The sequence below is a fragment of the Fukomys damarensis genome, unplaced genomic scaffold (genome assembly GCF_012274545.1).
Source record: "Fukomys damarensis isolate Sample0158 unplaced genomic scaffold, DMR_v1.0_HiC HiC_scaffold_35, whole genome shotgun sequence".
Classification (NCBI taxonomy): domain Eukaryota; kingdom Metazoa; phylum Chordata; class Mammalia; order Rodentia; family Bathyergidae; genus Fukomys; species Fukomys damarensis.
In genome coordinates, this window is record NW_022900947.1 from 2,226,708 (window position 1) to 2,242,154 (window position 15,447).

At 56.0% G+C, this 15,447-nt stretch overlaps 1 long non-coding RNA gene across 1 annotated transcript; it reads right to left on the reverse strand.

The window, feature by feature from the left end:
- Positions 1-371: 371 nt before the first annotated feature.
- LOC104874620 lies at positions 372-11,888 on the reverse strand. Its single transcript, XR_783788.2, has 3 exons — positions 11,604-11,888; positions 1,688-1,773; positions 372-505 (listed from the first exon to the last, which is right to left on the reverse strand). It is a non-coding gene; the product is annotated as an uncharacterized LOC104874620 (long non-coding RNA).
- Between the last annotated feature and the right edge of the window lie 3,559 nt (positions 11,889-15,447).

Sequence of the window (15,447 nt, forward strand, 5' to 3'; positions counted from 1 at the left end):
ATCCACCCATCCATCCACCCATCCATCCACCCATCCATCCACCCATCCATCCACCCATCCATCCACCCATCCATCCACCCATCCATCCACCCATCCATCCACCCATCCATCCACCCATCCATCCACCCATCCATCCACCCATCCATCCACCCATCCATCCACCCATCCATCCACCCATCCATCCACCCATCCATCCACCCATCCATCCACCCATCCATCCACCCATCCATCCACCCATCCATCCACCCATCCATCCACCCATCCATCCACCCATCCATCCACCCATCCATCCACCCATCCATCCACCCACCCATCCATCCATTTATCCACTCAAACTCCTCCCTTCCTTTTGCACTCATCCCTTTGTTTTGCAGTACCTGAGGCCTCGTACTTTATAAAGCTCATGGTTCAGGAGATTCAGGATCAGGCACCGGCATGCTGCTGCACCCCGGGGAACTGCGTATGGTGGGTGGCCCGCAATGGTGGGAGTAGGTGCAGAAGAGATCTGTGCTCAGAAAGAGAGGAAGCCAGAGAGCCATGCAGTGGGTTTGCAATGTGTCCCTGTCACAGGAACAGTCCCCTCCGTAAGGCTGGAGCCCAGAGCCACCCACCTTCCTCCGAGCCACACCTCTTTAAGTTCCCACGACCCCTCCTGCCCCAGGAAACTGGGCCTCTTTGCATCAAACCAAACGCTAACTGGGTCCTAACCCTTTGCCTCTCTTCCCCCATCCTCCTTCCCATCCACAGTCCCTCCACATGCATGGGCTGTGCCAGCACAGAGGCGTGGGCTGAGGGTGATTTCCCACTGTGTGTCTGAGCAAGAGGCACCTGGTGGGTCCCACAGAGTCCCCAGGATGCTAAGTGCAGGAAAGTCCGTGAGAGAAGTCACGGTGCAGAGCGAGGCCACTGTAGGACAGCGCGTGCAGGGCCCCAGGGAGCCTCTGCCTCCCACCAGCCCTGCCTGGTGTCACCATGGCCAGTTTTTGTCCCCCAGGACAGAGTGGGAGGCGTGGGTGCTTGGAGAGGAGCTGGTGGGAGAAGGCCCGCAGGAGCGGGGGGCTGAGAGGGGCGTCCAGAGAGGCCACTGGCCTGCTTGGAGGGCTGCAGACGCTCGCTTGGGACAGGAACTGTGCCCTTGGACTGCAAGTTGCTCTCCAGGAGGCCCGGAGCCTCAGCAGCTGCCTTGTGCCACCCCCCAAGCGTGGCTCCCTCCATTTTAAACGGGGGGCACTTTATTGTCCAACTTCCTGGCAGCTGCGGCAGCTGCAAAGGGCCAAATTGGCTATTCATCCTGGGGGCCAAAATACCATCTAAGCCAGGCGGCCGGCAGTCGGGGTGCTGCGCACAGAGCAGCCTCATCATGCAAATCCCACTCCCGCCTTCGTGGACTGAATTCAAAGTGAAACGTGCAGCACCCAGGCCACTGAAATTTTCCATCCACAGAGCAGGAGGAGGTGGGACCCTGTGGGTCGCCCTGTGCCCCTGCTGGTGGGCGTCTGGCTCTGGAGGCTGCACCCAGGCCAGGCCGGAACAGAAGTGGGGCCGGCGTGGTGCGTCAGTCCTGGGTGGGGCTGTCCTCACACAGCACTCAGTACCCTGGGAGCGACCTTTAACGGGCTCCTGTGCGCCTTCGTGGTCCTGTCCTCTGTGGTGGGGACTTCAGGGCTCCCTGCTGGGGGACACTCACTGTTGATTTTCTGGCAGAGCAACTGCACTTTCCTTGGTTTCAGTCTTGCTCTGGAGTTAGAGAAATTCCCCCATTCCAGAGGAGCACTAAAGAGGAAGAAAATGACTAAGTGTGGCCTTTATGTAACAGCCATTAAGATAATTGACACTCCGTTTTCATCAAGGTACAATATTCTCTGGAAAAAGAGACCTTCTCTGCCTCCTCGAACACTTCCCAAAGGCCAAGAATTAAATCTCCTTTTTTCAGTAAAAATTAAAAGCCTGGCTTTGCATCTAAATAGTAAAATTTGGCTGAAGCAGGAAGTAGCCTTTCAAATCACAGCCTCAGCAAAGCGCAGACTTTATGTGAGGGACACAGCTGGTGTAGGTGGAGGGTTTAGTACTCTCCAGGCAGCTCCTGTGGTACCGATAAGGGCCCTGAGCAGCAGGGATGGGGACTGGTACCTCTGGGGCCTGACCCTGGCTCTGCAGTGCTGGGGTGATCTCCATCATCAGACTGGACGTCTCAGGCGGGCCCTGACCGCATCACCCCACTCCCGAAGGCCCTCTACTCAGCAGAGGCCCTGCCCAGGCCCCAGAGACTTCCCACCCACACGGTGTCCACTGTCCCGTTCCTACTGGTCCTGCTCAGTGCCAGCCGGTGGCCCAGACCTGTCCCTGGGAATTGCGGCCAGGAGAGCTCCCTCTGTCCTGCAGCTCCAGCGGGTGTCCCCAGCAGGCCGGTATCCTGTCCTGTCCTGCACCTCCAGGCCTATGTTTGTAGACCTCTCCAGCACCCTGGGGCAGGTCATTCCTTCCCACCTGTTGAAATCCACGGATCAGGGGTTCCTGGCAGCTTCCCAGCCTCTCCGTTCTACCCTGGGTCTCCAGGGCCCTCCTGGGCCAGCACCTCCCGGTGGCTGTGAGCTGACACAAAGCCCGTGTCCTGTTTGGTTCTCCTGCTCCAGTCTCTTCCAAGTCTTCTGTCGTGTGAGCGTTTCTGTGAGGGTGTCGGCCTGGACGCCGATGAGCCATGTCTGGGAGCATCCTGGGCCTCTGCTCCTTACACGAAGCTCTGCTCTGCCTCAGTGGCTCACTTGTCTCCTCTGCCCTCACTGTTTGCTGGGTGCTGTCTGCTCCTGACACTGTCCCTGCCCTGGAGGAGCTCAGGCTGGGGGTGGCAGGAAGAGCTACTGGGTGTGGACTCTGGACCTGATCTCTTGGGCTCGTGACAGCAGAGGCCCAAAGAGGCCTGAGGAGGCCCCAGAGATGCCAGGCATGAGGGTGGCACAGGCACCCAGGGTGGGCGGGCACCCGTGCCTCTGCAGAATCCCAGCACTGGGGACCCAGGGGCACCTGGGCGATGTCTGCTTCCTCCTTGGTTCTCCTCCCAGTGCACACAAGACAGGAGGCAATGGGCCATGTTTGGTGCTAACTTTCCCCCTTTGAGTCTCCTGGGGGACTCAGGCCTCCTCAAACTCAGATTTAATTCATCATGGTTGAATTGTTAGTATTATTTATTTATTTGGTACCGGGGATCGAACTCAGGTCCTTGTGCTTGGGAAGCAGGTGGTGGAACCACTGAGCTAAATCCCCGGCCCTTGAATTATTATTTTTATGCTCAGCTGCTTCAGAGTGGAGCCTTTGTTCCTGCCCGGCCTCTGGCACGTCCTTACCTCCTGTCCTGCATGTCCCTCTGGGAGTCTGCGAGCTCCCAGGATCCCAGGGCCTCAGATCTGAGGTCTGATGCCAAACCTGGGAAGGAGAAAGGGCCTGCAGCCCTTCCTAGGACGGAGCGGGAAAGGATCCTTTCACAAACGTCAGTCCTTCCCATGAACTCGCCCTCTAATCCAGTCACATGGACACCTCGGCCCAGCACAAGGGTTCCTCCCTGGACCCGAAGGATGCCCGAGCCTGGACCACAGACTGCAGGAGGGTGGTGGGGAGGTAGAGGCAGGGCAGATGGCTGAACCTATTTTGGGAACACAGAAACCTGGGCCTGGCGGCTTCCCCTGCCCCTCTGTTCCCTTGTCCTTCAGCTCCATCCAGGGAAGGACCCACCGGCGACAGCCCGCCCTCACCCTGCAGTTCCAGCCTGAGCGCAGCCAACCATGATTTTCAAAGAGCTCCTTTGGGACTGGGGGTGGGCAGGACAGTCTCCCAAGCCTTTCCGATAGAGGTGACCTGGACTCTCGGGGCCACTTCCTGACCCCTCACCGCAGCCAGGTCCCTTGGCTGCCCCTGGGCCATCTCAGGCCTTGGCTGGTCCACCGCTGCCCGCATCTCTACTCCTTGTGATTTTGTCACCAGGCCCCTGGGAGTCTGGAGGAGCAGCCCCGATTATAGTGTCTCCACAGGGGAGCAGAGCATGGGGCCACGAGGCTGGCAAGGAAGGTGCAGGCGGGGCCTCCAACTGTGCAGACACGGCCGGGACCCGGTGGGGTCAGAGCAACTGGGCCCTGACCCAGGGGCGTAGAGCCGGGCTGGGGCCCACTGCTCAGGCCCTCAGTTTCCTGGATGGACCTAGCTGTGCCCAGAGCCCGGAGACCTGCGTCTTCGGGGCCCTGCTCGGAGCCAGGTGCTGGGAAAGGGACAGGTGCTACCTCCTGCTTTCACCTCACCTCCCCCGATCGCCAGCTCCCCAGCCTCTGCTGTGTGCGTGGCAGTGTGCCAGCCTCCTTGGGCCGAGCTGATTCCGACAGCACCATCCTGGGAGCTGCTGGAAAGTGAAGCTGGCCCAGGGAGCAGGGTGGGGCTCCCAGAACTTTCCAAGAATGTGGCTTTCTCTGGCCCTCCCTCCCTCTTCCCACTGCCCCTTCTTTCTTTCTCTCTTTCTTTCAGTACTGGGGATTGAACAAAGACTTCACACTGAATTACATCCTCAGTCCTTTTTTATTTTTTATTTTGAGATAGGGTCTCACTAAATCACAAGGTTTTCACGCTGAGCTTGGGCGTGCCACGCTCCTGCCTCAGCCTCCTGAAATGCTAGGATCGCAGACCTGCGGCACCACCAAGCCTGGCTGGAGTGACATCTTTCTTCACCTCAAACCCGTCAGCACTATCTGCCAAGGTGTCCCCTCCTGCAGGGCCGCTTGATAAAACTGGAATAGGAACATACTCCAGTCGGACAGGCAGTGCCCATGTGCTGGGAATTATCCCGACCTGGAGAGGTGCTCACTCCTGCGTCCTGGCCACTGGTCCCAGACAGTCTGGGGGTGGCAAGGGGCATCTTTCTGACAACACGAGGGAGGGGCTGGACAGGCAGCCCCAGAAGCCCTCGGAGGAGGCATGGATGTCCTGTGGCGTCACCAGAGTTGCTGTGTGATTGCTCTGACCTGGTCTGTTTGTGCTCCACTGTGGGAGATGGGAAGGCGGGGGCCTGGACCCCACTTCCCACCGTGGGGAGGCTGCAGGGTTTGATGTCTCTAGGACCCTGCTTGGCATGGGACACACTGCTGCACTTATCGTGAGCTCCACAGGGTCACCGAGAGGCCAGATGGGGACTCCATGGGGAGCTGGAGGACCAAGGTCCTCACATTCACCTCAGACCCGAGAGCCTTGGACTCTGCTCAGATCGCGCTGCCGGGCCGAGTGCATGCTGGGAACAGAGCTGCAGCGCCATTAAACTTTCATGCGCCTTCCGGAGTGTGTGGCGGGGGCCTCCTCTCCTGCTTCTGCCGAGGATTTAACCCTTGGCTGGGGAGTCCCAGGCTGCTCCGTCTCTCTGGTGCAGCCACTCAGGAAGGCAGCCAGGCCATGTGGGTTTGGGGCATGGGGTCCCTCCCCAGAGTGGACGCCATCTTCCTGGCCTCTCCCACCCTCCGCCATGTGGCTGCCCTGCCGCATCTGGGCTCCAGGCTGATGTGAAGCAGGTTCCTTCCCCCTGGGAGGATTCACAGACATCCAGCAGGGCCTGCGGAAGGAGATGCTGGGCAGTGGCATGGTGGGAGGAGCCTGGGGGCCTTCAATGTCCTGGATGGGAAGGTGTCCCCTGCCCCCAGGCGCAGAGGTGCAGTGTTGGGAGCCACAGACAGAGCCACGTGCGCATTTTACTTCTCGCTGGTTCTGTGTGAAGCTAATGTTGGCCAGGCACTAAATGGGGGCCTAGGGTGCCCCCACGAATCCCAGGTCCTGGTTACAGGTGAGGAAGCTGAGCAGGCTGGGGCCAGGCTGTTCTCCCCCATCTGGGCACATGGACTGCAAGAGCCAGGCCTTCTCTTCCCGGCCCTACCCCTGTGGGCCTCAGTGTCCTGTCCGCATTGCAGCACAGTATCATTCAGGCCAGTGAAAGGAGCCCTCCCGGCTGCTCTCAGGGCTGTCTGGGCCCCCCAGCCAGCAGCTCTGCTTCTCCCGCAGTCTTGGACACAGTCAGGGGACCTGTCACTCTGTGGGGGGCCTCCTGCTCGGTGGCCATGAGCTGCTCACAGGTGCCCCCTGCAGCCCGGGCTGACTTCCAGGCCTCCTGCCACATCCAGGCCATATCCCTCCCACAGGGGCTGCCAGGAGCGTTCGCGGCAACACCAGCCCTGAGATCCCTGTTTCTGAGAACAGGGGCTGCCCTGAGCCATTTTCCCCCAAGGAACCTGGGTGATTTGGGAGAGGAAGACAGACAGGTGGCCTGGTGCCACTGGGGACTGCCCCTTGTCAGAGGATTCTCTGAGGTTCCTGTCACATGGTAGATTCTAATCAGTTCACCCTGCAGCCGGGATTCATGGGAGGTCTTCAGAACCCCACCTTTCCTGTCCCCAAGGAGGGGACAGGGACACAGGAGCACCAGGGGCTTTGCAGGGGCCAGCAGGTCTGGGTCGGTCACTGGAGTGGGCTGGGTCCTCTTGTCTACCCGAGCAACATCCGCTCTGCCCTCTCTCAACTCTGCACACAGTGCATGGCCCTGGCTCTCCCTGCACACTGCATGTCCTGTCTGATGTTTCTGGCTTCCTGGGAGAGCCGACAGGGAGGGAGGTGGCCTCGGGCTCTTGTGTCTCCGTTTAGGGGATTTGGGGGTGCTCTCTCTCCTGGGGTTCGGATTTCACCTGCTCATTCTGAGCACTGTGGTCTCTGCCCTTCAGGAGACCCTTGCCGTCCTCTGAGGCCACCTCTGGCCCTGTCCGGCCCCCGTGTCTCCTCCTGCGGGTCTGCAGGTGACTCTCTGCTGCTCTTTTCTTCATGTGTCCCCAGCCCTGTTGCAGGCTGCTGGGAGCCTCTGCTGCCAGCCAGGGAGCCGCGTGACCTGCCTGGGCGCTGATGGTGGCTTACTGCACACCCGATGGTGTCAGTTCCCTGAGCCTCCTCCAGGGAGAAGCTCCCGTCTCCTTCGCTTTGTCACTTTCCGAGGGAGGCTCCTTCTCCTCACCCCACCACCTGCCGGTGGACGGTGCCCCAGACACTGGCCTCGTGGGTCTCATCCGGGTCCTGGCTCTGCCTGGGGTCATGGGGCTTGGTCTGCAGCTGCATTTGTCCCCAGATGTGCCCGAGGGAGGGGCTGGTGGCTCCTCTACCGTTTCTGACTTGTGGTCTCTTTCGTGTCACAGTTTCAGTGTGGCTGCATTGCTTTCTGGGAGACTTCTCCTTGGACAGTTTCACTAACAGGTTGGCAGTACGGTGAGGGGCTGCGCTTGCCTCTGACCCTGGTACCCAGCCATGGATTTCGGGAATAGGGAACGGCTCACATCTTGGCCACTGGTAAAAGCCTGGGCCCACCACAGGTGGTCCCCAGCTGGCTGCAGACCGGGCCCTCCCTAGTCTCCTGGCTGGGTGCATCCAGGCCAGGGGTGGCCAGGGACTCGGTGGCTATGAGCCCAGAGGTACATATCTCCAGACTGCAACGATAAACGGACACCACAGCAGGAAGAGGCTTTTGTAGGACCGCAGGGCATGGTGCTGCAGAGCACAGCACCGGGGAAGGAACGTAAACCCCTGCACGGATCTGCTCCCGGAAGGGCGGGACCACAGATCTCTCTGCTCCTAGAGTGAATCACAACTGCAGCCCTCACCCTTTTTACCTGGACTCTGCCACCGTGGGACGGGTCTAGCGGGTTGGCCTCAGATAGGTGGCCCAGAATGGTGCCGTGGGGACAGTCAGTGTCGGCCTCCACTGCTGATGCACTGGGCTCGCAGTGGTGACGGTGACGCCAGGCCTTGGTGAGGGCTCACACGTGGCCGCTTCAGCCCTGCCAGACGCTACAGTCTGCACCAGGGTGCCCAGTTCTGCACGAGGAGCCCCATGCTGGGATCGCTGAGCTCTCTGGGGACATGGGTGGGGACACAAATCACTCCACTCCCAGGCTAGCCACCCACTCCCCATACCTTCTGGTTTCATGTCTGGGAACAGCCACCAGCTGCGCCCATGAGCTCGGGCCTTCCCTCCTACAGGATAGTGGAGCCTCGGCCCTGACTGGAATGAGCCGGGAGGGTTGTGACAAGCTGCAGATGCGGCTCTGTGCCGGGCTGAGCCTGAGGTCCGTCCTCACCAGGCGCTGAGGAGCGTGTTGAGAGCCAAGGCTGGACAGAGGTCAGAGCAGAAATCCCGGGGCCTCATGGCAGGCACCGTTAGGAGCAGCAGTGTTACACGGCTCTGAGCTTTACTTATAAAACACTCTGTGACACACTCTAGGTGGACGTCCAGACAAGTTAAGCAGGAAAAAACGTGCTGGCACCAGCACAGAGAGAGCACAAAAGCAGACACACAGAAGTTGCGGGACAGCCTAAACACGCTGAGAGTGTGGGTATTTTCTTGGAAGTCGTGGACCATCGAGAACATCTCAAGGCCAGAAGGAGAAAATTGGAATCTGTCAGGACAATATGGAAAAATTCCCGCAGCGCTTCCTCCCACAGCTTGGGGCCTGGCGACTTCTCAGCGAGTTCTCTAAACTTTCAAGGAACTGATAATGGATTCTTCCAGGGTGGGAGAAAAGGTGGAAAATGACTGGATTCATTTTTATAGGTCTGGGTTCATTGCAAACTCTGTCCACACGGCGTGTACACGAACTCCAGCCAGAGAGCCTGCACCCCTGAGTGGAGACATCAGAACAGCTGTGGAAACTCAGCGCCCTAACTGAGGAGAAATTCTGGAAATTCCCAGGTTACACGTTCAGAAAAACAACCTCTCATGTAAGGAGTAGAATGAGGAAAACAATTCTTTTACTGGGATTCACACATTCATAAATTTATTCGCAGGTATTTACCAAGTGCTTACTAAACACCAGATACAGTCAGATGCTGAGATCTGCGAGCAGGGCTGTGTACTCGGTAAAGTCATTAAATTCAGCCTCCTTCCTTGAAGCAAAATATTCGGGAAAGCTACAAAGGAAGAGCATTTCTCTCACAGGATAAAGACGCTGTCTCTCAGTCAGCAGCCTCGCCTTTTGACCCTGGGGCATGGCCGAGGCCCCTGTGGGAAAGAGGGTGGAGCTGATTGCATGGTGGCCAGGGCTGTGGCTCTGGGGCTGCTGGCCGAGGTGTGGTCAGCTGGATCAGGAGCTCTGAACATCCTTTGCTCTGGAGAAGGCTGTGTGCTGAGGGCCAGCACCCAGGAGCCAGCACAGTTGCCAGCAGTCAGAGCTGCAGAAGAGCCGGCGGGACGTGGCGCCTTCTGTCCCAGCAGTGACCACCACAGGAGTTAGGGCACACGGAGGCCTCCTGTTGGACAGGAACAGGATGCAGGACCAGGGCTGCTCTGCCTGAGCCAAGGTGGCACCCAGATGGAGGCCCAGCCCTCTTCTGGGAGCTGCAGGGCACTTGGTCCTTTGGAGAGACCGCACGGCTCACGGGACTGCACGTGGCCCCCAGGGGAGCCTCGGGTGGGGCAGAGGGGCTGCTGCGCCAGCTGACTGAGGCCCTTGGGGGCTGAGCTCTGGATTTTCCAAGCGAAGCCAGAAATCCAGATGGTTGGCGAAATGTCCTGGTTTTTAAATGCTGATGACTAAGTCACGTGTAAAGCAAACAAAGGAACACACCCTGTGGGTCAGGCAGCCTCAGGACAGCCTGCTCCATCACGACCCTGCTGAAAGCCACTCTAGGTGTCACAGATTTGTTTTCTGAGTCCCAAGGCCCAAGAGGCCAGGGAACAACGGGGGTGGTGGCAGACCCACCCTTTGCACAAGCCCCTTCCTGGGCCCTTCATGGCACCACCAGAGGTGCTGGAGCCCCCACAAACCCCAGCTGCAGGGCCCCTGCCGTCAGGGCGCTCCGGAGACCGGCCCCAGAGACAGGGCTGCAGAGGCCTGGAACTGCCTCCCTCCTGGGTGTCACTGTGGCTGTCGGAGTGTCGGGTGGGACTTGCAGAGACCACCCCACGTGCTCTGCAGCCATACCTCCTGGGAGGCTGGTCCCCAGGGTCCCCAGGCCGGTCCTCCTAGCTGTGTGTCCTGGGACTGCTAACACATGGCCCAAACACCAGCAACAGGGAATGGCCACAAACGCCACACTGCTCCAGAGAACAGGCGTCTTTGCGGCCGTAGATCACAAGCTTGGTTTTAAGGACTATTTCGTATTGCGGAGGAGCGATGCTGACATTCCGTGACCACTCAACACAGAAGCATCACAGAAGTCACTGGGGCTGGACCTGGTCAGTGCCAGGAAGACGCCGGGGTCTTGGCTTCTGAGACCTGGGTCAGGAGGCCGTGGACAGGGCCCGGCTGGAGGGTCTGGCCCGAGACAGCCCCTTGAGGCCACCACAGTGTGTCTTCCTCCTTGGGATTCCAGGCCCATGACAGCAGCCTCCTGGAGCCTTGTCTGCCTTCCGAGTGGGGACCTCGCAACCTTGGGCAGGGAAGTGAGCACAACAGAAAGTCCCTGCAAATCCACAGCCTCGTGAACCCTCTGCCTTCCTTTCCTGGCCTGGCAGGTCCCGTGAGGAAGCCCGTTGTGACATATTCGTTTGCATTTTCTAATTTGCACGGTGGTTGAACTCATAAGGGGCAAATGTTTATTTGCTCCTTGTATTTTTCTGTACAATGCCCGTCTCTGTCTTTGTCTACTTTTCTGAATACCGCTCTTCTTTCTTGTTGATTCATGAGAGTTCTTTGCATATTCAGGACAGTAATCTCGGTTGTTGCAGTGTGGCACTTACGTAAGTTACAGAGCAGCTTGTCTTCTTCTCAGTTTGGTCTCTTGTTCATAGTGCCACCCCTTTAATCTCTTTTGCATTAAAACATCAATCCCTCTGCATTTACTTGTAAATATTTCAGTATGCATTTTTTAAAATAAGGAGAATATGTGATGGGTTATAATGAGCATAAGTCATTGCCCTAATGGAGCCAAATTGATTAATCATTTTCCTCGGGTTCGTGGTTTTGTGGCCAGAAAACTGTGGCCCATAATGAGGTCATGTGAGAGATTCACCTCTGTTCTCATCAAGTTTTAAAGTTCTGCTTTCACGCATAAACTTTAAGCTTCTCAGACCCAACTTCTTGTGTGTGTTGTGAGGAGGGAGCCTGCGGTTCTCATCCATGCCGCCCCTGACCCCGAGTCTGGATAAGGGGGACCCAGGTCCGGCACAGGTGCTGGCCCCTTTGGCTCCCGTTGGCCACGCCGATCACCCCTGCAGGAAGCCCCCTGTTTTACAATGATTGGAACTTTAGGGAAATCCTGCGATCACGCAAGACGTGAGTCCTTCTCACAGTTGATTAACTTAGAAAATATTTACTGCGAACCTCCTAAGTGCTTGCCCTGGACCTAGGCGCTGGGAGTTAAAAAGTCAAAATAAAATCCCTGCTCTTGCTGGGGAAGGCAGATGAAAATGTCACAGGAGTAAATAACTGAGTGTTAGAAGTCACTTGCTATAGAGGAAGTAAACGGGGCAGGGGTGCAACTAGACACCACGGGCTTGGACAGTGCTCCTTACCGGACGTGAATCTGCAGTCGGTGAGTCTGGGCGACTGCCCCAGCCTCCCTGTGTTCCATCCCCGCCCTTCCTCTCGGGCCCCAGGCACACTCACCGAGTGACCACAGGCCTGGCCTGCGTGTGCTCACTGGTGTCTGGCTCGCGGCCCGGCACCAGTTGGGGCCATCGGGTGCTTCCAGCCGTTCTTTCTCCTCTGACTGGAGGAGCCCGCGCTCATGGTCGGTAGGCAGCCGGCCGTGTCCTGCTTTGGACGCTCGTGAGCCTTTTGTTTCACAGGCGCCGGATGATATAGTGGCTTTCTAAGGAATGGAGCCTGTTTTCTAAGAAGCCTCACCGTCTCACGGGCGGCAGTGTGGGCGTGGCCACCGCTCCGACCCCATGGCTGGGACTTGTCAGCTTGCCACGTGGCTGTGCGCAGCGGCGTGGGCGTGGCCACCACTTATTAACCACTCAAATCTCCTCTCTTTGGGAAGTTTCAGTTCAAATGTCTCACCTACTTAAAAATGTTTTGTTTTTTCTTATTACTGAGTCATGTTTACTATCAAGTTGAATTTATTCACATACCCTGAAGGCAAACCTTTTATCCAAGCTGTGTTGGACAAGCATCTTTCCAGAGTCTGGGGCTTGTCTTGTTTTCTAAGTGGTATTTTTCAAAAATCAGAAATTTTGTTGTTTCAGTGCAGCTCAAAGTAATTTTGTCTTTTTTGGCTTGGGTTTTATAGGTCCTAGCTAATAAATCGTTGCTTAACCAAAATGTCACAAAGAGTTTTTTCCTCCATAACCTGCTAGAAATTTTACAGGTTTAGAATTTACATTTAGGCCCTTGATTAATTTCATAGCAAATCCATATAACTTTGGATGTGGGGTAAAGTAACGATTTAATTCCATTCTTTTCTCTTCCATACTGGTATGAAATTGCTCCACTACTTTAAAAAGAATACTAGATTTCCCTCATCAATTAAACTGGCACTTTTTTTTTGGAAGCAAGTCGACCATGTACTCTGTCAACCACCACAGCAATACCAGACGATTTTGATGACTGTAGCTTTAGAACGTATTGAGCTCAAGCAAAGTGAGTCTTTCAAATCTGTGTTGTTTGTTTATAAATATTTATTCTTTTTTTTTTTTTTTAGACAGGGTCTCACTGTGTAGTTGTGACTGACCCGAAACTCACTGATTAGCCCAGGTTGTACTCGAACTCACAGTGATCCTCCTGCCTCAGCCTCCCGGATGCTGTGATTACAGGCGTGCACCACCATGCCCGGCTAAAAATTTATTCTTTATGGTTTTTAAAAAACATAGCCATCTGCTTTGAACCCTTCCATGTCCTTTGCTTTTCAATATGATTTTATAGTCAGGTTGGCAATTTTTCAGAAATCCTGGATCACACTGAATCCATGGTTCATTTTGGAGGAAACAGTCCACGTCGTGAGAGTGCTGTGTCTTCCAGTCCACAGCCTTGACATAGCTCTATTTATTCAGGTTTCCTTTAGCAGTGTTCTGCGGGTTTCATATAGCACATTCATGCTTTATTAGATTTATCCGTTGAAAATGCAATTGTGAAGGATATTTTTAAACGAGTTACTGGAGCATAGAATGGAACAGATTTGTTCCTGTGATGGTGGTGCGCATGCTTGTTGGTTCAGAGGAGCTCAGGTGAACGCTCACCTGTCCCCTAGAAGGGACCCTGGGTACCCTTCCCGAGGACCTGGCACAGGTGCACCCCTGGTTTGGTTCCAGACTCGGAGAAGCATTCACCGCTCTGTTCTGGGCTTCTTCAGGTCCCCAGCTACCCGGCAGACACGTGCCGCGTTTTTAGTCTGGTGAGCGCGCTCGGGATGAACGGGTGCTGAATTTTGTTGTGTGCAATTACTTCTCTGCGTCTGAGATGATCTTCTTGCCTCTCATCTGAATTCTGTGCATGAGTTGTGTCAGCTTTCCGTCAGTGACAAAATACCCAGAACCCCAGGGTAGAGGAGATAAGGTAATTCCAGCTCACAGCGGAGGGGTTTCCAGGCACTGCCCCAGGCGCCTGCTGCTTCTGGGCTGTGAGAGGCCCGGCAGTGGCAGCGTGGTGGCTGCTGTCCTCACAGTGTCCGGGGGCAGAGAGGGAGGGAGGCCGGGGACAGGAAGAGGCCTCCAAGGTGGAGGTGCTACTTCCTCCACCGGGCCCACTTCTGCGGTTGCAGCCACGTCCAAACAGTCCATCACCCAGGAGATGATCACAGATGACCCCGCTAGCTGGTCCCTCCCTGGAGTCCCATGTCTGACCACTGCTGTGCTGGGACCGAGCCAGCCACACACCAGCCTCTGGGGACCTGTTGGCCCCGATGTAACAAGAGTGAACCACATCCACTGGTTTTTTATGTTAAGCCAACCCTGCATTCTTGGAACAAACCACACAGCCCTGCTTATGAGAGACTTATGCTTCTTTCACTGTTTTTACCAGTTGGTTAAGAACTTTTGTGTCAAGCCGCTAAGTGGAACCAGTCCTTAGTTTTTTTTGTTTTTTCTTTGATGTCTTCCTGCCTTGGTTTGGTACCAGGCATCACCAAGAAAGCTGGGAAGTGTTTTCTCGACCTCTGCTTCCTGAAGGAGTTTGTGCGGACTGTCTGGGGTTTTTGTAAAATGTTCCTCAGTATTCCCAAGGGAAGCCACCTTTCGGGACCGGTGGTTTTCTTTGTGGAAAGACATCTAATCAAGTTCAGCTTTTTCAATTGATGTGCTATTTAAGTTAATTCTTCAGAATAGTTTTAGATTACAGAAAAATTGCAAGGATAGGAGAGAGTTTCCAAATACCCGGCCCCATCTCCTCCATTTCACTGGATCTTACAGCAGGAGTGGCAGGTGTCACAGCTAACAAGGCCCTATGGATGCGTGATCATTAACTGAAGCCGACACTCTACTCCTTACTTGTTACGGGATTGTCCCTTTTGCTTCTAGAACCCCAGCCAGGACCTCACATGGCCTTTGGCTGCTGTGCCTGCCTGGCTCCTTGGTCGTGACAGCTCTGTTTCTGAAGACCTCGGTGGCATCGAGAGGCCCAGGTTGGATGTCTGGGGCTGGTCCGGGTTTGGCCAGAAGGTGGCAGTGGGAGCTGTGTGCCCATCACAGCGGGTCAGAGGTGCCCAGGACTAAGGCGCCTGCTCCCCTCTGTGTCGCTGCTTAGCTGGTGGAGGGCGAGGATCAGGGGCACCCTTGGAGAGAAGTCCCAGGCACAGTCACGCTGCGGGTGAGGCACCACTGCCCTTTCTGCAGGGCCGAGCCGCGTGTGCTATTTGGGCGTCTCGTGTCTTTTCTCCCACTCAGTCATCGTTCCCTCACCTCAGGGAGTGAACCCAGCTTTGGGTTCTAAGCCGCAGGACTAAATCTTGCTCCTTGATTGTTTCCAGTTGTGCCCATCGAGGCTCTTTCCTCTGGCTGTGTGTGCTGTTGGCCCACCCTCGTCCGTGTGTGTGGTGTTTGGGTCTGTGTGTGTTGTCTTTTCTGTGAGCGCTTTCTGGGCTGCAGGACACCTCAGCTCCTGTTGTGTGTTTCTCTTCCCAGGTCTAGCGTGGAGCACTGCTTCCTGTTAGTGGAGAGTGGTTAGAGACTGGGAGATGGGAGCCACAACCTCGGGGCCCCTTGGGCCATCGGGGAGGGAAACCGTGTGGACGGTGACTTGTGTGTGTGCAGGGGTCTGTAAACAGTATCACAGGTAACTTCGCGTCTACAGAAAGTAGAATGGTAGCTCACACTGGCATGTGTAACTGACATCCTGTCACATGGACATTTGGCTCCTCCCCCGCCTATCCGTAAAGCGCCCCCATCAGAGAGAGAGAAACCTATCCATTTACCTAATTGTGAAATTCCAGTGCACACGCTCTGGCCAGTTTTGATAATCTATGTCCTTCAACTCTTATCCTTTCCATCAAAGCCCATTGAATTTCCTGACAGGA